General features: G+C 29.2%; 2 long non-coding RNA genes across 2 annotated transcripts; both read right to left on the bottom strand.

Annotated features, from left to right (window-relative positions):
* Window positions 1–18,633: 18,633 nt before the first annotated feature.
* On the bottom strand, window positions 18,634–19,055 carry LOC123304833. Its single transcript, XR_006536799.1, has 3 exons — window positions 18,973–19,055; window positions 18,804–18,908; window positions 18,634–18,721 (listed from the first exon to the last, which is right to left on the bottom strand). It is a non-coding gene; the product is annotated as an uncharacterized LOC123304833 (long non-coding RNA).
* Window positions 19,056–20,127: 1,072 nt separating this feature from the next.
* LOC123304827 lies at window positions 20,128–21,621 on the bottom strand. Its single transcript, XR_006536798.1, has 2 exons — window positions 21,590–21,621; window positions 20,128–20,185 (listed from the first exon to the last, which is right to left on the bottom strand). It is a non-coding gene; the product is annotated as an uncharacterized LOC123304827 (long non-coding RNA).
* Window positions 21,622–26,588: the final 4,967 nt, after the last annotated feature.

The raw sequence follows: 26,588 nt of genomic DNA on the forward strand, positions 1-26,588 counted from the left end.
AAATTTTCAAAAAATTTTTTTTTTATCAAAAAATGTCAAAGTATGATCATTTTTGGATTATTTAGACTAGAACCAATCATCAAAGACCTATATATATGCATATCGACTTACCTGGATCCAAATTTCACTCTTTTGTATAGTCCTGGCACTCTAGATTTGACATCGAAAATTTTCAAAAAATTTTTTTTTTATCAAAAAATGTCAAATTATGATCATTTTTGCTTATTTAGACTGGGACCAATCATAAAAGGCCTATATATATGCATATCGACTTACCTGGATCAAAATTTCACTCTTTTGTATAGTCCTGGCACTCTAGATTCGACATCGAAAATTTTCAAAAAAATTTTTTTTTATCAAAAAATGTCAAATTATGATCATTTTTGGCTTATTTAGACTGGGACCAATCATAAAAGACCTACATATATGAATATCGACTTACCTGGATCAAAATTTCACTCTTTTGTATAGTCCTGGCACTCTAGATTCGACATCGAAAATTTTCGAAAAATTTTTTTTTATCAAAAAATGTTAAATTATGATCATTTTTGGCTTATTTAGACTGGGACCAACCATAAAAGACCTATAAATATGCATATCGACTTACCTGTATCAAAATTTCACTCTTTTGTATAGTCCTGGCACTCTAGATTCGACATCGAAATTTTTTTTTGGCTTATTTATACTTAGCCCAGTCAAAGAGGACCCTATGTATCCATTTTGACTTACTTGGATCAAAATTTCAATGATTTGTATAGTCATGACATTCTAGTTGTAAAATCGGAAATTTTCAAAAAATGTTTTTTCTATCGAAAAATGTAAAATTTGATCAATTTTGGCTTATTTCTACTTAGTCCAGTCATAAAGGACCTCTATGTATACATTTTGACTTACTTAGATCAAAATTTCAATGATTTGTATAGTCATGACTCTCATGTTGAAAAATCGAAAATTTTCAAAAAATGTTTTTTCTATCGAAAAATGTCAAATTTGATGTTTTTTGGATTATTTATACTTAGTCCAGTCATAAACGACCTACAATGTATACATTTTGACTCCTTGGATCAAGATTTCAATGATTTGTACAGTCATGACCCTCATGTTGAAAAATCAAAATTTTCAAAAAATGTTTTTTCTATCGAAAAATGTCAAATTTAACCATTTTTGGCTTATTTATACTTAGTCCAGTCATAAACGACCTCTAATGTATACATTTTGACTTACTTGGATCAAGATTTCAATGATTTGTATGGTCATGACTCTCATGTTGAAATATCGGAAATTTTCAAAAAATGTTTTTTCTATCGAAAAATGTCAAATTTGATCATTTTTGGCTTATTTATACTTAGTCCAGTCATAAACGACCTCTATGTATACAAATTGACTTACTTGGATCAAAATTTCAATGATTCGTATAGTCATGACTCTCATGTTGAAAAATCGAAAATTTTCAAAAAATGTTTTTTCTATCGAAAAATGTCAAATTTGATCATTTTTGGCTTAATTATACTTAGTCCAGTCATGAAGGAACTCTATGAATACATTTTGACTTACTTGGATCAAAATTTCAATGATTTGTACAGTCATGACTCTCATGTTGAAAAATCAAAATTTTCAAAAAATGTTTTTTCTATCGAAAAATGTCAAATTTAATCATTTTTGGCTTATTTATACTTAGTCCAGTCATAAACGACCTATAATGTATACATTTTGACTTACTCGGATCAAGATTTCAATGATTTGTATAGTCATGACTCTCATGTTGTAAAATCGGAAATTTTCAAAAAATATTTTTTCTATCGAAAAATGTCAAATTTGATCATTTTTGGCTTATTTATACTTAGTCCAGTCACAAACGACCTCTTTGTATACATTTTGACTTACTTGGACAAAATTTCAATGATTTGTGCAGTCATGACTCTCATGTTGAAAAATCGAAAATTTTCTAAAAATGTTTTTTCTATCAAAAAATTACAAATTTGATCATTTTTGGCTTATTTATACTTAGTCCAGTCGTAAAGGACCTCTTTGTATACATTTTGACTTACTTGGATCAAAATTTCAATGATTTGTATAGTCATGACATTCTTGTTGTAAAATCGGAAATTTTCTAAAAATGTTTTTTCTATCAAAAAATGACAAATTTGATCAGTTTTGGCTTATTTATACATAGTCCAGTCATAAAGGACCTCTATGTATACATTTTGACTTACTTAAATCAAAATTTCAATGATTTGTATAGTCATGACTCTATTGTTGAAAAATCGAAAATTTTCAAAAAATGTTTTTTCTATCGAAAAAAGTCAAATTTGATCATTTTTGGCTTATTTATACTTAGTCCAGTCATAAAGGACCTCTATGTATACATTTTGACTTACTTGGATCAAAATTTCAATTATTTGTATTGTCATGACATTCTAGTTGTAAAATCGGAAATTTTCAAAAAATGTTTTTTCTATCGAAAAATGTCAAATTTGATCATTTTTGGCTTATTTATACTTAGTCCAGTCATAAAGGACCTTTATGTATACATTTTGACTTACTTGGATCAAAATTTCAATGATTTGTATAGTCATGACTCTCATGTTGAAAAATCGAAAATTTTCAAAAAATGTTTTTTCTATCGAAAAATGTGTCCAGTCATGAAGGAACTCTATGAATACATTTTGACTTACTTGGATCAAAATTTCAATGATTTGTACAGTCATGACTCTCATGTTGAAAAATCGAAAATTTTCAAAAAATGTTTTTTCTATCGAAAAATTACAAATTTGATCATTTTTGGCTTATTTATACTTAGTCCAGTCGTAAAGGACCTCTATGTATACATTTTGAATTACTTGGATCAAAATTTCAATGATTTGTATAGTCATGACTCTCATGTTGTAAAATCGGAAATTTTCAAAAAATATTTTTTCTATCGAAAAATGTCAAATTTGATCATTTTTGGCTTATTTATACTTAGTCCAGTCACAAACGACCTCTTTGTATACATTTTGACTTACTTGGACAAAATTTCAATGATTTGTGCAGTCATGACTCTCATGTTGAAAAATCGAAAATTTTCTAAAAATGTTTTTTCTATCGAAAAATGTCAAATTTGATCATTTTTGGCTTATTTATACTTAGTCCAGTCATGAACGACCTCTTTGTACACATTTTGACTTACTCGGACAAAATTTCAATGATTTGTACAGTCATGACTCTCATGTTGAAAAATCGAAAATTTTCAAAAAATGTTTTTTCTATCGAAAAATTACAAATTTGATCATTTTTGGCTTATTTATACTTAGTCCAGTCGTAAAGGACCTCTATGTATACATTTTGACTTACTTGGATCAAAATTTCAATGATTTGTATAGTCATGACATTCTTGTTGTAAAATCGGAAATTTTCAAAAAATGTTTTTTCTATCGAAAAATGTCAAATTTGATCATTTTTGGCTTATTTATGCTTAGTCCAGTCATAAAGGACCTCTATGTATACATTTTGACTTACTTAAATCAAAATTTCAATGATTTGTATAGTCATGACTCTATTGTTGAAAAATCGAAAATTTTCAAAAAATGATTTTTCTATCGAAAAATGTCAAATTTGATCATTTTTGGCTTATTTATACTTAGTCCAGTCATAAAGGACCTCTATGTATACAGTTTGACTTACTTGGATCAAAATTTCAATGATTTGTATAGTCATGATATTCTAGTTGTAAAATCGGAAATTTTCAAAAAATGTTTTTTCTATCGAAAAATGTCAAATTTAATCATTTTTGGCTTATTTATTCTTAGTCCAGTCATAAAGAACCTCTATGAATACATTTTGACTTACTTGGATCAAAATTTCAATGATTTGTATAGTCATGACTCTCATGTTGAAAAATCGAAAATTTTCAAAAAATGTATTTTCTATCGAAAAATGTCAAATTTGGTCATTTTTGGCTTATTTATTCTTAGTCCAGTCATAAAGGACCTCTCTGTATACATTTTGACTTACTGGGATAAAAATTTCAATGATTTGTATAGTCATGACATTCTAGTTGTAAAATCGGAAATTTTCAAAAAATGTTTTTTCTATCGAAAAATGTCAAATTTGATCATTTTTGGCTTATTTATACTTAGTCCAGTCATAAAGGACCTCTATGTATACATTTTGACTTACTTGGATCAAAATTTCAATGATTTGTATAGTCATGACATTCTAGTTGTAAAATCGGAAATTTTCAAAAAATGTTTTTTCTATCGAAAAATGTCAAATTTGATCATTTTTGGCTTATTTATACTTAGTACAGTCATAAAGGACCTCTATGTATACATTTTGACTTACTTGGATCAAAATTTCAATGATTTGTATAGTTATGACTCTCATGTTTAAAAATCGAAAATTTTCAAAAAATGTTTTTTCTATCGAAAAATGTCAAATTTGATCATTTTTGGCTTATTTATACTTAGTCCAGTCATAAACGACCTCTATGTATACATTTTGACTAACTTGGATCAAAATTTCAATGATTTGTATTGTCATGACATTCTAGTTGTAAAATCGAAAATTTTCAAAAAATGTTTTTTCTATCGAAAAATGTCAAATTTGATCATTTTTGGCTTATTTAAACTTAGTCCAGTCATAAACGACCTCTATGTATACATTTTGACTTACTTGGATCAAAATTTCAATGATTTGTATAGTCATGACTCTCATGTTTAAAAATCGAAAATTTTCAAAAAATGTTTTTTCTATCGAAAAATGTCAAATTTGATCATTTTTGGCTTATTTATACTTAGTCCAGTCATAAACGACCTCTATGTATACATTTTGACTAACTTGGATCAAAATTTCAATGATTTGTATTGTCATGACATTCTAGTTGTAAAATCGAAAATTTTCAAAAAATGTTTTTTCTATCGAAAAATGTCAAATTTGATCATTTTTGGCTTATTTATACTTAGTACAGTCATAAAGGACCTCTATGTATACATTTTGACTTACTTGGATCAAAATTTCAATGATTTGTATAGTCATGACTCTCATGTTTAAAAATCGAAAATTTTCAAAAAATGTTTTTTCTATCGAAAAATGTCAAATTTGATCATTTTTGGCTTATTTATACTTAGTCCAGTCATAAACGACCTCTATGTATACATTTTGACTAACTTGGATCAAAATTTCAATGATTTGTATTGTCATGACATTCTAGTTGTAAAATCGAAAATTTTCAAAAAATGTTTTTTCTATCGAAAAATGTCAAATTTGATCATTTTTGGCTTATTTAAACTTATCCCAGTCATAAACGACCTCTATGTATACATTTTGACTTACTTGGATCAAAATTTCAATGATTTGTATAGTCATGACATTCTAGTTGTAAAATCGGAAATTTTCAAAAAATGTTTTTTCTATCCAAAAATGTCAAATTTGATCTTTTTTGGCTTATTAATACTTAGTCCAGTCATAAAGGACCTCTTTGTATACATTTTGACTTACTTAGATCAATATTTCAATGATTTGTATAGTCATGACATTCTAGTTGTAAAATCGGATATTTTCAAAAAATTTTTTTCTATCGAAAAATGTCGAATTTGATCATTTTTGGCTTATTTATACTTAGTCCAGTCATAAACGACCTCTATGTATACATTTTGACTTACTTGGATCAAAATTTCAATGATTTGTATAGTCATGACATTCTAGTTGTAAAATCGGAAATTTTCAAAAAAAGTTTTTTCTATCGAAAAATGTCGAATTTGATCATTTTTGGCTTATTTATACTTAGTCCAGTCATAAACGACCTCTATGTATACATTTTGACTTACTTGGATCAAAATTTCAATGATTTCTATAGTCATGACATGCTAGTTGTAAAATCGAAAATTTTCAAAAAATGTTTTTTCTATCGAAAAATGTCAAATTTGATCATTTTTGGCTTATTTATACTTAGTCCAGTCATAAAGGACCTCTATGTATACATTTTGACTAACTTGGATCAAAATTTCAATGATTTGTATTGTCATGACATTCTAGTTGTAAAATCGAAAATTTTCAAAAAATGTTTTTTCTATCGAAAAATGTCAAATTTGATCATTTTTGGCTTATTTAAACTTAGTCCAGTCATAAACGACCTCTCTGTATACATTTTGACTTACTTGGATCAAAATTTCAATGATTTGTATAGTCATGACTCTCATGTTGAAAAATCGAAAATTTTCAAAAAATGTTTTTTCTATCGAAAAATGTCAAATTTAATGATTTTTGGCTTATTTATACTTAGTCCAGTCATAAACGACCTCTATGTATACATTTTGACTAACTTGGATCAAAATTTCAATGATTTGTATTGTCATGACATTCTAGTTGTAAAATCGAAAATTTTCAAAAAATGTTATTTCTATCGAAAAATGTCAAATTTGATCATTTTTGGCTTATTTAAACTTAATCCAGTCATAAACGACCTCTATGTATACATTTTGACTTACTTGGATCAATATTTCAATGATTTGTATAGTCATGACTCTCATATTTAAAAATCGAAAATTTTCAAAAAATGTTTTTTCTATCGAAAAATGTCAAATTTGATGATTTTTAGCTTATTTATACTTAGTCCAGTCATAAACGACCTCTATGTATACATTTTGACTTACTTGGATCAAAATTTCAATGATTTGTATGGTCATGACTCTCATGTTTAAAAATCGAAAATTTTCAAAAAATGTTTTTTCTATCGAAAAATGTCAAATTTGATCATTTTTGGCTTATTTAAACTTAGTCCAGTCATAATGAACCTCTATGTATACATTTTGACTTACTTGGATCAAAATTTCAATGATTTGTATAGTCATGACATTCTAGTTGTAAAATCGGAAATTTTCAAAAAATGTTTTTTCTATCGAAAAATGTCAAATTTGATCATTTTTGGCTTATTTATACTTAGTCCAGTCATAAAGGACCTCTATGTATACATTTTGACTTACTTGGATCAAAATTTCAATGATTTGTATAGTCATGACTCTCATGTTTAAAAATCGAAAATTTTCAAAAAATGTTTTTTCTATCGAAAAATGTCAAATTTGATCATTTTTGGCTTATTTATACTTAGTCCAGTCATAAACGACCTCTATGTATACATTGGACTAACTTGGATCAAAATTTCAATGATTTGTATTGTCATGACATTCTAGTTGTAAAATCGAAAATTTTCAAAAAATGTTTTTTCTATCGAAAAATGTCAAATTTGATCATTTTTGGCTTATTTAAACTTATCCCAGTCATAAACGACCTCTATGTATACATTTTGACTTACTTGGATCAAAATTTCAATGATTTGTATAGTCATGACATTCTAGTTGTAAAATCGGAAATTTTCAAAAAATGTTTTTTCTATCGAAAAATGTCAAATTTGATCATTTTTGGCTTATTTTTACTTAGTCCAGTCATAAAGGACCTCTATGTATACATTTTGACTTACTTGGATCAAAATTTCAATGATTTGTATAGTCATGACTCTCATGTTGAAAAATCGAAAATTTTCAAAAAATGTTTTTTCTATCGAAAAATGTCAAATTTGATGATTTTTAGCTTATTTATACTTAGTCCAGTCATAAACGACCTCTATGTATACATTTTGACTTACTTGGATCAAAATTTCAATGATTTGTATGGTCATGACTCTCATGTTTAAAAATCGAAAATTTTCAAAAAATGTTTTTTCTATCGAAAAATGTCAAATTTGATCATTTTTGGCTTATTTAAACTTAGTCCAGTCATAAACGACCTCTATGTATACATTTTGACTTACTTGGATCAAAATTTCAATGATTTGTATAGTCATGACTCTCATGTTTAAAAACGAAAATTTTCAAAAAATGTTTTTTCTATCGAAAAATGTCAAATTTGATCATTTTTGGCTTATTTATACTTAGTCCAGTCATAAACGACCTCTATGTATACATTTTGACTAACTTGGATCGAAATTTCAATGATTTGTATTGTCATGACATTCTAGTTGTAAAATCGGAAATTTTCAAAAAATGTTTTTTCTTTCGAAAAATGTCAAATTTGATCTTTTTTGGCTTATTTATACTTAGTCCAGTCATAGAGGACCTCTATGTATACATTTTGACTTACTTGGATCAAAATTTCAATGATTTGTATGGTCATGACTCTCATGTTGAAAAATCGAAAATTTTCAAAAAATGTTTTTTCTATCGAAAAATGTCAAATTTGGTTATTTTTGGCTTATTTATACTTAGACCAGTCATAAAGGACCTCTTTGTATACATTTTGACTTACTAACATCAAAATTTCAATGATTTGTATAGTCACGACGTTCTAGTTGTAAAATCGAAAATTTTCAAAAAATGTTTTTTCTATCGAAAAATGTCAAATTTGATCATTTTTGGCTTATTTATACTTAGTCCAGTCATAAAGGACCTCTATTTATACATTTTGACTTACTTGGATCAAAATTTCAATGATTTGTATAGTCATGACATTCTAGTTGAAAAATCGAAAATTTACAAAAAATGTTTTTTCTATCGATAAATGTCAAATTTGATCATTTTTGGCTTATTTATACTTAGTCCAGTCATAAACGACCTCTAATGTATACATTTTGACTTACTTGGATCAAAATTTCAATGATTTGTATAGTCATGACTCTCATGTTGAAAAATCGAAAATTTTCAAAAATGTTTTTTCTATCGAAAATTTCAAATCTGATCATTTTTGGCTTATTTATAATTAGTCCAGTCATAAAGGACCTCTATGTATACATTTTGACTTACTTGGATAAAAATTTCAATGATTTGTATAGTCATGACTCTCATGTTGAAAAATCGAAAATTTTCAAAAAATGTTTTTTCTATCGAAAAATGTCAAATTTGATGATTTTTAGCTTATTTATACTTAGTCCAGTCATAAACGACCTCTATGTATACATTTTGACTTACTTGGATCAAAATTTCAATGATTTGTATGGTCATGACTCTCATGTTTAAAAATCGAAAATTTTCAAAAAATGTTTTTTCTATCGAAAAATGTCAAATTTGATCATTTTTGGCTTATTTAAACTTAGTCCAGTCATAAACGACCTCTATGTATACATTTTGACTTACTTGGATCAAAATTTCAATGATTTGTATAGTCATGACTCTCATGTTTAAAAACGAAAATTTTCAAAAAATGTTTTTTCTATCGAAAAATGTCAAATTTGATCATTTTTGGCTTATTTATACTTATTCCAGTCATAAACGACCTCTATGTATACATTTTGACTAACTTGGATCGAAATTTCAATGATTTGTATTGTCATGACATTCTAGTTGTAAAATCGGAAATTTTCAAAAAATGTTTTTTCTTTCGAAAAATGTCAAATTTGATCTTTTTTGGCTTATTTATACTTAGTCCAGTCATAGAGGACCTGTATGTATACATTTTGACTTACTTGGATCAAAATTTCAATGATTTGTATGGTCATGACTCTCATGTTGAAAAATCGAAAATTTTCAAAAAATGTTTTTTCTATCGAAAAATGTCAAATTTGGTTATTTTTGGCTTATTTATACTTAGACCAGTCATAACGGACCTCTAAATATACATTTTGACTTTCTTGGATCAAAATTTCAATGATTTGTATAGTCACGACGTTCTAGTTGTAAAATCGAAAATTTTCAAAAAATGTTTTTTCTATCGAAAAATGTCAAATTTGATCATTTTTGGCTTATTTATACTTAGTCCAGTCATAAAGGACCTCTATTTATACATTTTGACTTACTTGGATCAAAATTTCAATGATTTGTATAGTCATGACATTCTAGTTGAAAAATCGAAAATTTACAAAAAATGTTTTTTCTATCGATAAATGTCAAATTTGATCATTTTTGGCTTATTTATACTTAGTCCAGTCATAAACGACCTCTAATGTATACATTTTGACTTACTTGGATCAAAATTTCAATGATTTGTATAGTCATGACTCTCATGTTGAAAAATCGAAAATTTTCAAAAATGTTTTTTCTATCAAAAATTTCAAATTTGATCATTTTTGGCTTATTTATAATTAGTTCAGTCATAAAGGACCTCTATGTATACATTTTGACTTACTTGGATAAAAATTTCAATGATTTGTATAGTCTTAACCTTCTAGTTGTAAAATCGGAAATTTTCAAAAAATGTTTTTTCTATCGAAAAATGTCAAATTTGATCATTTTTGGCTTATTTATACTTAGTCCAGTCATAAAGGACCCTTATTTATACATTTTGACTTACTTGGATCAAAATTTCAATGATTTGTATAGTCATGACATTCTAGTTGAAAAATCGAAAATTTTCAAAAAATATTTTTTCTATCGAAAAATGTCAAATTTGATCATTTTTGGCTTATTTATAATTAGTCCAGTCATAAACGACCTCTATGTATACATTTTGACTAATTTGGATCAAAATTTCAATGATTTGTATTGTCATGACTCTCATGTTGAAAAATCGAAAATTTTCAAAAAATGTTTTTTCTATCGAAAAATGTCAAATTTGATCATTTTTGGCTTATTTATACTTAGTCCAGTCAAAAAGGACCTCTGTGTATACATTTTGACTTACTTGGATCGAAATTTCAATGATTTGTATAGTCATGACTTTCATGTTGAAAAATCTAAAATTTTCAAAAAATGTTTTTTCTATCGAAAAATGTCAAATTTGATATTTTTTGGCTTATTTATACTTAGTCCAGTCATACAGGACCTCTATGTATACATTTTGACTTACTTGGATCAAAATTTCAATGATTTGTATAGTCATGACTCTCATGTTGAAAAATCGAAAATTTTCAAAAAATGTTTTTTCTATCGAAAAATGTGAAATTTGATCATTTTTGGCTTATTTATACTTAGTCCAGTCATAAAGGACCTCTATGAATACATTTTGACTTACTTGGATCAAAATTTCAATGATTTGTATAGTCATGACATTCTAATTGTAAAATCGGAAATTTTCAAAAAATGTTTTTTCTATCGAAAAATGTCAAAGTTGATCATTTTTGGCTTATTTATACTTAGTCCAGTCATAAACGACCTCTATGTATACATTTTGACTTACTTGGATCAAAATTTCAATGATTTGTATAGTCATGACTTTCATGTTGAAAAATCTAAAATTTTCAAAAAATGTTTTTTCTATCGAAAAATGTCAAATTTGATCATTTTTGGCTTATTTATACTTAGTCCAGTCATAAAGGACCTCTATGTATACATTTTGACTTACTTGGATCAAAATTTCAATGATTTGTATAGTCATGACTCTCATGTTGAAAAATCGAAAATTTTCAAAAAATGTTTTTTCTATCGAAAAATGTGAAATTTGATCATTTTTGGCTTATTTATACTTAGTCCAGTCATAAAGGACCTCTATGAATACATTTTGACTTACTTGGATCAAAATTTCAATGATTTGTATAGTCATGACTCTCATGTTTAAAAACGAAAATTTTCAAAAAATGTTTTTTCTATCGAAAAAAGTCAAATTTGATCATTTTTGGCTTATTTATACTTAGTCCAGTCATAAACGACCTCTATGTATACATTTTGACTAACTTGGATCGAAATTTCAATGATTTGTATTGTCATGACATTCTAGTTGTAAAATCGGAAATTTTCAAAAAATGTTTTTTCTTTCGAAAAATGTCAAATTTGATCTTTTTTGGCTTATTTATACTTAGTCCAGTCATAGAGGACCTCTATGTATACATTTTGACTTACTTGGATCAAAATTTCAATGATTTGTATGGTCATGACTCTCATGTTGAAAAATCGAAAATTTTCAAAAAATGTTTTTTCTATCGAAAAATGTCAAATTTGGTTAATTTTGGCTTATTTATCCTTAGACCAGTCATAAAGGACCTCTAAATATACATTTTGACTTACTTGGATCAAAATTTCAATGATTTGTATAGTCACGACGTTCTAGTTGTAAAATCGAAAATTTTCAAAAAATGTTTTTTCTATCGAAAAATGTCAAATTTGATCATTTTTGGCTTATTTATACTTAGTCCAGTCATAATGGACCTCTATTTATACATTTTGACTTACTTGGATCAAAATTTCAATGATTTGTATAGTCATGACATTCTAGTTGAAAAATCGAAAATTTACAAAAAATGTTTTTTCTATCGATAAATGTCAAATTTGATCATTTTTGGCTTATTTATACTTAGTCCAGTCATAAACGACCTCTAATGTATACATTTTGACTTACTTGGATCAAAATTTCAATGATTTGTATAGTCATGACTCTCATGTTGAAAAATCGAAAATTTTCAAAAGTGTTTTTTCTATCGAAAATTTCAAATTTGATCATTTTTGGCTTATTTATAATTAGTCCAGTCATAAAGGACCTCTATGTATACATTTTGACTTACTTGGATAAAAATTTCAATGATTTGTATAGTCTTAACATTCTAGTTGTAAAATCGGAAATTTTCAAAAAATGTTTTTTCTATCGAAAAATGTCAAATTTGATCATTTTTGGCTTATTTATAATTAGTCCAGTCATAAACGACCTCTTTGTATACATTTTGACTAATTTGGATCAAAATTTCAATGATTTGTATTGTCATGACTCTCATGTTGAAAAATCGAAAATTTTCAAAAATGTTTTTTCTATCGAAAAATGTCAAATTTGATCATTTTTTGCTTATTTATACTTAGTGCAGTCATAAAGGACCTCTATGTATACATTTTGACTTACTTGGATCAAAATTTCAATGATTTGTATAGTCATGACTCTCATGTTGAAAAATAGAAAATTTTCAAAAAATGCTTTTTCTATCGAAAAATGTCAAATTTGATCATTTTTAACTTATTTATACTTAGTCCAGTCATAAAGGACCTCTATGTATACATTTTGACTTACTTGGATCAAAATTTCAATGATTTGTATAGTCATGACTCTCATGTTGAAAAATCGAAAATTTTCAAAAATGTTTTTTCTATCAAAAATTTCAAATTTGATCATTTTTGGCTTATTTATACTTGGTCTAGTCATAAAGGACCTATTTGTATACATTTTGACTTACTTGGATCAAAATTTCAATGATTTGTATAGTCATGACATTCTAGTTGAAAAATCGAAAATTTTCAAAAAATGTTTTTTCTATCGAAAAATGTCAAGTTTAATCATTTTTGGCTTATTTATACTTAGTCCAGTCACAAACGACCTCTATGTATACATTTTGACTTACTTGGATCAAAATTTCAATGATTTGTATAGTCATGACATTCTAGTTGAAAAATCGAAAATTTTCAAAAAATGTTTTTTCTATCGAAAAATGTCAAATTTGATCATTTTTGGCTTATTTATACTTAGTCCAGTCATAAAGAACCTCTATGTATACATTTTGACTTACTTGGATAAAAATTTCAATGATTTGCATAGTCATGACTCTCATGTTGAAAAATCGAAAATTTTCAAAAAATGTTTTTTCTATCGAAATATGTCAAATTTGATCATTTTTGGCTTATTTATACTTAGTCCAGTCATAAAGGACCTCTATGTATACCTTCTGACTTACTTGGATCAAAATTTCAATGATTTGTATAGTCTTGACTCTCATGTTGAAAATCGAAAATTTTCCAAAAATGTTTTTTCTATCGAAAAATGTCAAATTTGATAATTTTTGGCTTATTTATACTTAGTCCAGTCATAAAGGACCTCTATGTATACATTTTGACTTACTTGGATCAAAATTTCAATGACTTGTATAGTCATGACATTCTAATTGTAAAATCGGAAATTTTCAAAAAATGTTTTTTCTATCGAAAAATGTCAAATTTGATCATTTTTGGCTTATTTCTACTAAGTCCAGTCATAAAGGACCTCTGTGTATACATTTTGACTTACTTGGATCGAAATTTCAATGATTTGTATAGTCATGACTCTCATGTTGTAAAATCGGAAATTTTCAAAAAATGTTTTTTCTATCGAAAAATGTCAAATTTGATCATTTTTGGCTTATTTATACTTAGTCCAGTCATAAACGACCTCTATGTATACTTTTTGACTTACTTGGATCAAAATTTCAATGATTTGTGTAGTCATGACATTCTAATTGAAAATCCAAAATTCTCAAAAAATGTTTTTTCTATCGAAAAATGTAAAATTTTATCATTTTTGGCTTATTTATACTTAGTCCAGTCATAAACGACCTCTATGTATACATTTTGACTCACTTTGATCAAAATTTTAATGATTTGGACAGTCATGACTCTCATGTTGAAAAATCGAAGATTTTCTAAAAATGTTTTTTCTATCGAAAAATGTCAAATTTGATCATTTTTGGCTTATTTATACTTAGTCCAGTCATAAAGGACCTCTATGAATACATTTTGACGTACTTGGATCAAAATTTCAATGATTTGTATAGTCATGACTCTCATATTGAAAATTGAAAATTTTCAAAAAATGTTTTTTCTATCGAAAAATGTCAAATTTGATCATTTTTGGCTTATTTATACTTATTCCAGTCATAAAGGAACTCTATGTATACATTTTGACTTACTTGGATCAAAATTTCAATGATTTGTATAGTCATGACATTCTAATTGTAAAATCGGAAATTTTCAAAAAATGTTTTTTCTATCGAAAAATGTCAAATTTGATCATTTTTGGCTTATTTCTACTTAGTCCAGTCATAAAGGACCTCTATGTATACATTTTGACTTACTTGGATCAAAATTTCAATGATTTGTATACTCATGACTCTCATGTTGTAAAATCGGAAATTTTCAAAAAATGTTTTTTCTATCGAAAAATGTCAAATTTGATCATTTTTGGCTTATTTGGTCTTAGTCCAGTCATAAACGACCTCTATGTATACATTTTGACTTACTTGGATCAAAATTTCAATGATTTGTATAGTCATGACTCTCATGTTGAAAAATCGAAAATTTTCAAAAAATGTTTTTCTATCGAAAAATGTCAAATTTGATCATTTTTGGCTTATTTATACTTAGTCCAGTCATAAAGGACCTCTATGTATACATTTTGACTTACTTGGATCAAAATTTCAATGATTTGTATAGTCATGACTCTCATGTTGAAAAATCGAAAATTTTCAAAAAATGTTTTTTCTATTGAAAAATGTCAAATTTGATCATTTTTGGCTTATTTATACTTAGTCCAGTCATAAAGGACCTCTATGAATACATTTTGACTTACTTGGATCAAAATTTCAATGATTTGTATAGTCATGACTCTCATGTTGAAAATTGAAAATTTTCAAAAAATGTTTTTTCTATCGAAAAATGTCAAATTTGATCATTTTTGGCTTATTTATACTTAGTCCAGTCATAAAGAACCTCTATGTATACATTTTGACTTACTTGGATCAAAATTTCAATGATTTGTATAGTCATGACATTCTAATTGTAAAATCGGAAATTTTCAAAAAATGTTTTTTCTATCGAAAAATGTCAAAGTTGATCATTTTTGGCTTATTTCTACTTAGTCCAGTAATAAAGGACCTCTATGTATACATTTTGACTTACTTGGATCAAAATTTCAATGATTTGTATAATCATGACTCTCATGTTGTAAAATCGGAAATTTTCAAAAAATGTTTTTTCTATCGAAAAATGTCAAATTTGAACATTTTTGGCTTATTTATACTTAGCCCAGTCATAAACGACCTCTATGTATACATTTTGAGTTACTTGGATCAAAATTTCAATGATTTGTATAGTCATGACATTCTAGTTGAAAAATCGAAAATTTTCAAAAAATGTTTTTTCTATCGAAAATGTCAAATTTGATCAATTTTGGCTTATTTATACTTGGTCCAGTCATATACGACCTCTATGTATACATTTTGACTTACTTGGATCAAAATTTCAATGATTTGTATAGTCATGACTCTCATGTTGAAAAATCGAAAATTTCCAAAAAATGTTTTTTCTATCGAAAAATGTCAAATTTGAACATTTTTGGCTTATTTATACTTAGTCCAGTCATAAACGACCTCTTTATATACATTTTGACTTACTAAGATCAAAATTTCAATGATTTGTATAGTCATGACATTCTAGTTGAAAAATCGAAAATTTTCAAAAAATGTTTTTTTCTATCGAAAAATGTCAAATTTGATCATTTTTGGCTTATTTATACTTAGTCCAGTCATAGAGGACCTCTATGTTGACTTACTTGGATCAAAATTTCAATGATTTGTATAGTCATGACATTCTAGTTATAAAATCGGAAATTTTCGAAAAATGTTTTTTCTATCGAAAAATGTCAAATTTTATCAATTTTGGCTTATTTGGTCTTAGTCCAGTCATAAACGACCTCTATGTATACATTTTGACTTACTTGGATCAAAATTTCAATGATTTGTATAGTCATGACTCTCATGTTGAAAAATCGAAAATTTTCAAAAAATGTTTTTTCTATCGAAAAATGTCAAATTTGATCATTTTTCTCTTATTTATACGTAGTCCAGTCATAAAGGACCTCTATGTATACATTTTGACATACTTGGATCAAAATTTCAATGATTTGGATAGTCATGACATTCTAGTTGAAAAATCGAAAATTTTCAAAAAATGTTTTATCTATCGAAAAATGTAAAATTTGATCATTTTTGGCTTATTTATACTTAGTCCAGTCATAAACAACTTCTATGTATACATTTTGACTTACTTGAATCAAAATTTCAATGATTTGTATAGTCATGACTCTCATGTTGAAACATCGAAAATTTTCAAAAAATGTCTTTTCTATCGAAAAATGTCAAATTTGTTCATTTTTGGCTTATTTATACTTAGTCCAGTCATAAACGACCTCTATGTATACATTTTGACTTACTTGGATCAAAATTTCAATGATTTGTATAGTCATGACATTCTAGTTGAAAAATCGAAAATTTTCAAAAAATGTTTTTCTATCGAAAAATGTCAAATTTGATCATTTTTGGCTTATTTATATTTAGTCCAGTCTTAAACGACCTCTATGTATACATTTTGACTTACTTGGATCAAAATTTCAATGATTTGTAAAGTCATGACATTCTAGTTGAAAAATCGAAAATTTTCAAAAAATGTTTTTTCTATCGAAAAATGTCAAATTTGATCATTTTTGGCTTATTTATACTTAGTCCAGTCATAAAGGACCTCTATGTATACATTTTGACTTACTTGGATCAAAATTTCAATGATTTGTATAGTCATGACTCTCATGTTGAAAAATCGAAAATTTTCAAAAAATGTTTTTTCTATCGAAAAATGTCAAATTTGATCATTTTTGGCTTATTTATACTTAGTCCAGTCATAAAGGACCTCTATGAATACATTTTGACTTACTTGGATCAAAATTTCAATGATTTGTATAGTCATGACTCTCATGTTGAAAATTGAAAATTTTCAAAAAATGTTTTTCTATCGAAAAATGTCAAATTTGATCATTTTTGGCTTATTTATACTTAGTCCAGTCATAAAGAACCTCTATGTATACATTTTGACTTACTTGGATCAAAATTTCAATGATTTGTATAGTCATGACATTCTAGTTGAAAAATCGAAAATTTTCAAAAAATGTTTTTTTCTATCGAAAAATGTCAAATTTGATCATTTTTGGCTTATTAATACTTAGTCCAGTCATAAAGGACTCTATGTATACATTTTGATTTACTTGGGTCAAAATTTCAATGATTTGTATAGTCATGACTCTCATGTTGAAAAATCGAAAATTTTCAAAAAATGTTTTTTCTATCGAAAAATGTCAAATTTGATTATTTTTGGCTTATTTATACTTAGTCCAGTCATAAACGACCTCTATGTATACATTTTGACTTACTTGGATCAAAATTTCAATGATTTGTATAGTCATGACTCTCATGTTGAAGAATCGAAAATTTTCAAAAAATGTTTTTTCTATCGAAAAATGTCAAATTTGATCATTTTTGGCTTATTTATACTTATTCCAGTCATAAAGGGCCTCTATGTATACATTTTGACTTACTTGGATCAAAATTTCATTGATTTGTATAGTCATGACATTCTAGTTGAAAAATCGAAAATTTTCAAAAAATGTTTTTTCTATCGAATAATGTCAAATTTGATCATTTTTGGCTTATATATACTTAGTCCAGTCAATAAGGATCTCTATGTATACATTTTGACTTACTTGGATCAAAATTTCAATGATTTGTATAGTCATGACATTCTAGTTGAAAAATCGAAAATTTTCAAAAAATGTTTTTTCTATCGAAAAATGTCAAATTTGATCATTATTGGTTTATTTATACTTAGTCCAGTCATAAACAACCTCTATGTTTACATTTTTACTTACTTGGATCAAAATTTCAAAGATTTGTATCGTCATGACTCTCATGTTGAAAATCGAAAATTTTCAAAAAATGTTTTTTCTATCGAAAAATGTCAAATTTGATCATTTTTGGCTTATTTATACTTAGTCCAGTCATAAAGGAGCTCTTTGTATACATTTTGACTTACTTGGATCAAAATTTCAATGATTTGTATAGTCATGACTCTCATGTTGAAAAATCGAAAATTTTCAAAAAATGTTTTGTTATGTATTGAATCTGCTAAAAATACATTAGTATATTCACCCTTATTTATAGGGAAATTTCATCATAGTCACTGCATAACATAAATTCCTACAAACATAATAGTTATGTTTTTTTTCAACTGGTTGGTGACAATTTTGCCTCCAAAATCCCACCTACATCCTAAAACAGAAAAACAACGATCTCACCTTTTTAATCAATCATTATCTGAACTTCGTAGTGAAGACACATATAAAATAATTACTAAAACTGTTTCAATCGAGTAGAATTACTTAAATTGTTTTAATCGAGTAGCATTTTAAATTGTTTCAATCAACTGTGCTTCGATTTTGTACTTCTGGATAAATATCTAAAACAAATAAATTATCTTTAAACAAATTCGTCTTTTTTATTATTCAAAAATACGAAATTACCTGTGGAAGATACGTCCAACACGTGGGTTTCAATTAGGAGTTTGTCATCCAGGAATTGGAGGATATTAAATTAAAACTCCAATTATATGATGGTTTTCGGCAGGTGTTAACTCCTACAAATTGAACACTCAACATTTTACAGGTAAACATAACCTACAATTTTATCCAACATAGTCAAAATTTGATTGTAACTATTCCACTAATACGAACACACCTAAGAGTTTCGCCAACATACGAACAGATTGGACATTCATCCAAATCGCGACGTCGAATTATACAAACGATAAATTCCACGTTCATCGTACGCATATGTATTTGACATTTGAGTTTCTAAAATCTATTACTAACAACTGTCAATAAGTAAAGTCAGACTCAGATAAATTGAACCATATGTGAATCAAACGGATAGTACCGTACCCAAATTCGAACAACATTTAATCGACGTCGTCTGGACTCATGTCTAACTTGTTCAACCTGCATGAACCCAGGTTTGTCAACATCAAAGCTTGCTACTGAACCAGCCTCAAAGGACCTCTGGGAAATTGGGTGTCCCATACAAATTTCCACATTTAACACCCTCACACGTGACGGACCCCAAAACTCGAACACCAGTTCACCAATAATTGGGAACCAGGGCAACTACATAGCAAATGGTAGCAGAGCATGGTTCTATTGTAAATTAAAACTTGATAAAAATTTTTTTTGATAGTACACTCATTTAGAGAAAAAAATTTTTTTTTAACGATTATCATCCTTAACTCAAAATCATCAAAAATTTTTTTATTAATTCTACAACTTTAAACTTCCTTGGAATTTGATTTGCAACCATAAACAATTGCAAAACGTACCCTTTAACTAGGATATTATATAATTTTTGAGTACTATTGTTCCACAACAATTAACGCTACTGTATTCATTTAAAATTTTTTTCTCTCTATATAAAATTTCTAACAAATCACAATAGAACGTCAATTCGTCTCAAAATAGGTTCAATTGAATAGTGAAAAGTATAACATTCACTATTCACGAAACAAACAGTTTCTAGGTGTCAAAAAAAAACTAGCCATCACTTCTTCTCAAACTCATCTTTTTATTTATTCACTTTATCCTGTACACATACAAACTTATTCTACTGGTATTTCTGCTGGTTTTTTCCATTTTACAGGACAAATTGCATTTCAAATTCATTATCAAGATACCAACTGCTATTCATCTGAAATCGGAAACAAACACCATTAGTATAGACAATAAAACGATAGTTATACAACTCAAATCAGTATTTAAAAACAATTGAAGATGCAATCTAACAACAACAACGGCGCCATTCCCCGCACCGTGCCACCATCGTTCCTACATAATGCCAGCGGATATGGAGCAGCAGCAGTAGCTTCATCTCCACGTCTACCTACAACACCATCAACTGTAAGACACCAGGTACCCTTTAACCAAATCCTTTACAATATACACCCGGACGGTAGATTGTCACCAATCAGAACACGAGCTCTTAGTTTCAATCCAACCCCTCCCCCATCTTCAGGTCTCACACTCGGACCACGACCTTCGGCACCAATTATTGACAACCAGGCGCAAAACTTATTCAACCCACCTGCTTATAACACAAGTTTTTATAACGCTGGTACTACACAGCCGCCACAAAATAATAATTTTAACATTTCTGGTCATAATTTAACTAACCCAAATTTAAATATTAATCATGACTCGAATGCTCAAAATTTTAATAACTTTAACCTTCCCAATTTCAATAATCAACAAAGCATTTCAAATAACAACGTGCCGAATCTCGTGGCTCCCAACCAAAGGACCGCTCACAGGGACAGTCTAACACAGTTATTGGCCATCCATAATCAACTTCTATTGGATACTCAAAAACAAATTAAGAACCTATCGGGTCCCAACTTCAAACCAGATATGACCCAATTGTGCCAAAATCTACCAAGAGCAGACGGCGATAACCCATCTTCATAGATTTCCTAATAAAAGTGGAGAATATTGTTAATTTGAACATTATGCCACTACCTAAACTCATTAAAGGATTAGTTACACAAACGGAGGGTGAATTACAACTATGGCTATCTAGACTAGCAACCCCCACTAACAGCTGGGACCACATTAAAAGTGAACTTCTGATAAAATTCTTGTCCCCCACCCAAATGTCAAGGATTCAACTAGAAAAAATCTTCAGGTACCAAAACTCCAATGAATCTCTCAAGCAACTCACTTACGATTTGGAGATCACCGCTAAGGTCCTAAACCTTCACGACGAAACGCGCATCGTGACGCACATCCTTGACAGTGCAAATTCCGAATACCTACCATTGTTAGCAACCATCTTCCCCCAACCTACGACATTCGAACAATTATTTCCAAACGCGCTGATGAAAATGCAAATCGACTAAAGAATGCGATCTCGCAAGAAAATCCAAAACATAGTTGACAATTGAAGGAATCTCGAAGCAATTCCGATAATTCACCTCAACAGCGGAAATTATTTGCTTCCCACAAGTGCGAATTCAAATACCAAAACGCTATACCGTTTATCGAATTGGATATCTTAGAGCATAAATATCGGTCAATGATTGACACCGGTTCAACTTACAACATTATTCGTTCCGATTTGGCTTTACTTCTGAAACATAAAAAACACAAGATTAATAAAATATTCAAAAGAATTGCCATCGCAAATAATACCAACATCACCATAGATAAATCAATTTTCTTAATTATCAAAATTCAGAAGTACACCTGGAAAGCAACCTTTCTCATCGTCAAAAATCTTCCCTGTCAACTTATACTTGGCAACGATTTCCTTCATAGTGTGAAAGCCAATTTAAATTTCCAACGAAAATGCCTTATAATCGAAAACTTAAACTTAACTACACCTATCATTTTCGAACAAAACGAACAATTCAACTTACTTCTTGAGAATTCAGCAAAGCTACGGCCATCTGATACCCAACACTTGGAAAATTTAAAAAACAATTACTGTGACGTCTAAACCAACAAAACAGGCACCGCTACTAATCACACAATGAAAATACTCCTGAAGGACAGATCGCCGATTTACAAACATCCATATACATTGGTACCCCCAAAAGCAGCCATCCTGAACAATATTGTAGACGATCTATTAAACCAAGGTATCATTGAGCGATGTACCAGTTCATGGGCAAGTCCTACATTTCTTGTCAAAAAGCGAGATGGATCTTACCGCATTGTCCACGATTATCAAGAGGTAAATAAAAAAATACTCTTCGATCCATATCCTAGTAGTCAAATTCAAGACTGTTTTAACTCCCTCCATGGCGCAAAGATATTTTCATCGATCGATCTCGTCAATAGCTTCCACCAGGTAAAACTCGATAAAAATTCTAGAAACATAACAGCTTTCGTCACACCCAATGGCCAATACAGGTATTTGAAAGCTCCGCAAGGTCTCGCCAATAGCAGCCAAGCTTTGAATCGAGTTATGCTCGACATATTTGGAGATCTAAAATATAAATATTGCGTTCCTTACGCCGACGACCTCCTTATATATTCGAACTCCATTGAAGAACATTTCAAACATCCGAAGTCCTGAAAAGATTAAAAGAAAATGGTTTAACAGCAAAACCTGAGAAATGTCGATTCTTCATGACCAGATTAAAATACCTCGGTTTAATCATTGATGAAAACGGTCTATCCATCGACACCTCCAAAGTACAAGCGATTAACGACTTACCACCACCTAAAAATCTAAAACAACTTCGTATGGTACTTGGAATTTTTGGTTATTATATGAAATTCATAGATAATTATTCCGAAATCTGTCATCCGTTAAATAAACTTCGTCTGAAAAACGTAAAATACGAATTCAAACAAATACATCTGGACGCTTTCAACAAACTAAAAACAAAACTTACATCGGCTCCCATACTAAAATTTCCTGATTTCACCAAGCCATTTATCATCAGATGCGACGCAAGTGACCATTGTATAGCGGACGTACTGTTACAACGCGTCAATGACGTACTACACCCAATTGCATATACATCCAGGAAACTTTCACCAGCTAAATGTAAAACTCATATTTACGAGAAGGAAGCACTGAGTTTAATTTCTACGATCAACAAATTTCAAGATTATTTACACAACGGAAAATTCACCATCCAGACCGATAATAATGCACTAACTTACCTATTCAAAAACTGTAAAAACACTGGTAAACTCGCACGTTGGCAACTCACTCTATCAAATTTCGAATTCGAGGTTGAACATATAAATAGCACTATAAACAATTTAGCCGACGCTCTTTCTAGGCTATACTCAGAAGTTGACCCCATAGAGCAACCCAACCATCCGATCACTACACATCTTTACGACGACGTAACCCCGGAGGACAAGCTCTTACTTTTGCAACAGTATCCTCCTATCTTCCCTAATATTCGAGTAGCACAGTCAAATGACCCTGAGTGCAAAACCATCATACTCCGAATGCGTAACGGAGTGGATGATGTCAATAATTTTACACTCTACCATGGCATTCTGTGTAAGAAAACAGGGAGATATAAAAAACGACGTATCTACGTTCCCGAGGCTCTACGTCAAGCCATACTACACTATTTCCACGATGGCCTCCGAGCATCCCACCAAGGTGTCGTAAAGGCTTATTCAAATATCTCCAGACGCTTTTATTGGAAGAATCTATATAAAGACGTAGCTGATTACGTCAAATCTTGTGACGTTTGTCTTCGACATAAAATTCCACCTAAACCAAAACCTAACATGGAAGCAAAAAACCCGAACTACGTCTATGAAGCCCTTCATATTGACATTCTTGGCCCTCTTCCCATCACTAAAAACAGAAATAGATACCTGCTGGTAGCTGTAGATAGTTACAGCCGGTTTCTACAAACATTTCCTTTAAAAACTTGCAACTCAAGTTCGATTTGTACCGCTTTAGAAAGATCTTTCTTAACGTTCTCGGTACCATACATAGTTATTTCGGATAACGCAAGTTATTTCAAATCCACAACTTACAAGGAATTTTGTTACAAGTGGGGGATCAGAGCTAGGTACCTGTCACCATACGCACCTTCAGGTAATAAATCAGAAGCAATGAACAAAATCCTCATTGCGAACATTAGCACACTTCTACAATCAGCATCCACAGGTCACATCACATGGGACGAATTCGTCGGATTCGCCACATTCGCTTATAACAATTCATTTTCACCTGTAGCCAATTCCACCCCAGCTTCAATTTTTTTTGGTCGAAATCTAACCTTCCCTCTTGATCATATTTGGGAAATTCATAGAATTTTATCAATAAACAAAAGATTACCAAAACAAACAATCGAACTTTTCCTAAAAAGTCATTGAAAAAGAGGAAAGATTATTTTAATCGAGGCAAGAAACCCCACGGATTCAATGTGAATGACCTGGTGATGTTGAAGAAAAAACAAATTTCTGTACATGGTACTTCAAGCAAAAAATTCCTCGCCAAATATCTTGGCCCATACACAATTGTGAATTTTAAAACTAAAAACACCGTAATATTAAAAAATATTACGACCGGAAAATGCTTGAAGTGCCATGCCATGTATCTAAAGAAGTATTATAGACGTGACAAACCTTAACCGGTGATATTTTTTTCTTCCATACAATCACCAAGATTCTTCCAATATTAGCTTCGGGTACCCTAACTTTAAGAGCATATCTTTTCACCCCACCTGAAGATGATAATTATTCCTCTGTGACGGATCCTCATCACTACACAGTAAGATCACTGCCTGAAAGATGAGAGGGGGGTACATGTTATGTATTGAATCTGCTAAAAATACATTAGTATATTCACCCTTATTTATAAAGAAATTTCATCATAGTCACTGCATAACATAAATTCCTACAAACATAATAGTTATGTTTTTTTTCAACTGGTTGGTGACAATTTTGCTTCCAAAATCCCACCTACATCCTAAAACAGAAAAACAACGATCTCACCTTTTTAATCAATCATTATCTGAACTTCGTAGTGAAGACACATATAAAATAATTACTAAAACTGTTTCAATCGAGTAGAATTACTTAAATTGTTTTAATCGAGTAGCATTTTAAATTGTTTCAATCAACTTCGCTTCGATTTTGTACTTCTGGATAAATATCTAAAACAAATAAATTATCTTTAAACAAATTCGTCTTTTTTATTATTCAAAAATACGAAATTACCTGTGGAAGATACGTCCAACACGTGGGTTTCAATTAGGAGTTTGTCATCCAGGAATTGGAGGATATTAAATTAAAACTCCAATTATATGATGGTTTTCGGCAGGTGTTAACTCCAACAAATTGAACACTCAACATTTTACAGGTAAACATAACCTAAAATTTTATCCAACATAGTCAAAATTTGATTGTAACTATTCCACTAATACGAACACACCTAAAAGTTTCGCCAACATACGAACAGCTTGGACATTCATCCAAATCGCGACGTCGAATTATACAAACGATAAATTCCACGTTCATCGTACGCATATGTATTTGACATTTGAGTTTCTAAAATCTATTACTAACAACTGTCAATAAGTAAAGTCAGACTCAGATAAATTGAACCATATGTGAATCAAACGGATAGTACCGTACCCAAATTCGAACAACATTTAATCGACGTCGTCTGGACTCATGTCTAACTTGTTCAACCTGCATGAACCCAGATTTGTCAACATCAAAGCTTGCTACTGAACCAGCCTCAAAGGACCTCTGGGAAATTGGGTGTCCCATACAAATTTCCACATTTAACACCCTCACACGTGACGGACCCCAAAACTCGAACACCAGTTCACCAATAATTGGGAACCAGGGCAACTACATAGCAGTTTTTTCTATCGAAAAATGTCAAATTTGATCATTTTTGGCTTATTTATACTTAGTCCAGTCATAATCGACCTCTATGTATACATTTTGACATACTTGGATCAAAATTTCAATGATTTGTATAGTCATGACTCTCATGTTGAAAAGTCGAAAATTTTCAAAAAATGTTTTTTCTATCGAAAAATGTTAAATTTGATCATTGTTGGCTTATTTATACTTATTCCAGTCATAAAGGACCTCTATGTGTACATTTTGACTTACTTGGATCAAAATTTCAATGATTTGTATAGTCATGACATTCTAATTGAAAATCCAAAATTTTCAAAAAATGTTTTTTCTATCGAAAAATGTAAAATTTTATCATTTTTGGCTTATTTATACTTAGCCCAGTCATAAAGGACCTCTATGTATACATTTTGTCTTACTTGGATCAAAATTTCAATAATTTGTATAGTCATGACTCTCATGTTGAAAAATCGAAAATTTTCAAAAAATGTTTTTTCTATCGAAAAATGTCAAATTTGATCATTTTTGGGTTATTTGTACTTAGTCCAGTCATTATCGACCTCTATGTATACATTTTGACTTACTTGGATCAAAATTTCAATGATTTGTATAGTCATGACATTCTAGTTGAAAAATCCAAAATTTTCAAAAAATGTTTTTTCTATCGAAAAATGTCAAATTTGATCATTTTTGTCTTGGTTATACTAAATCATGTCATAAACGACCTCTATGTATAC

This window comes from Chrysoperla carnea, unplaced genomic scaffold, assembly GCF_905475395.1.
Source record: "Chrysoperla carnea unplaced genomic scaffold, inChrCarn1.1, whole genome shotgun sequence".
Lineage (NCBI taxonomy): Eukaryota > Metazoa > Arthropoda > Insecta > Neuroptera > Chrysopidae > Chrysoperla > Chrysoperla carnea.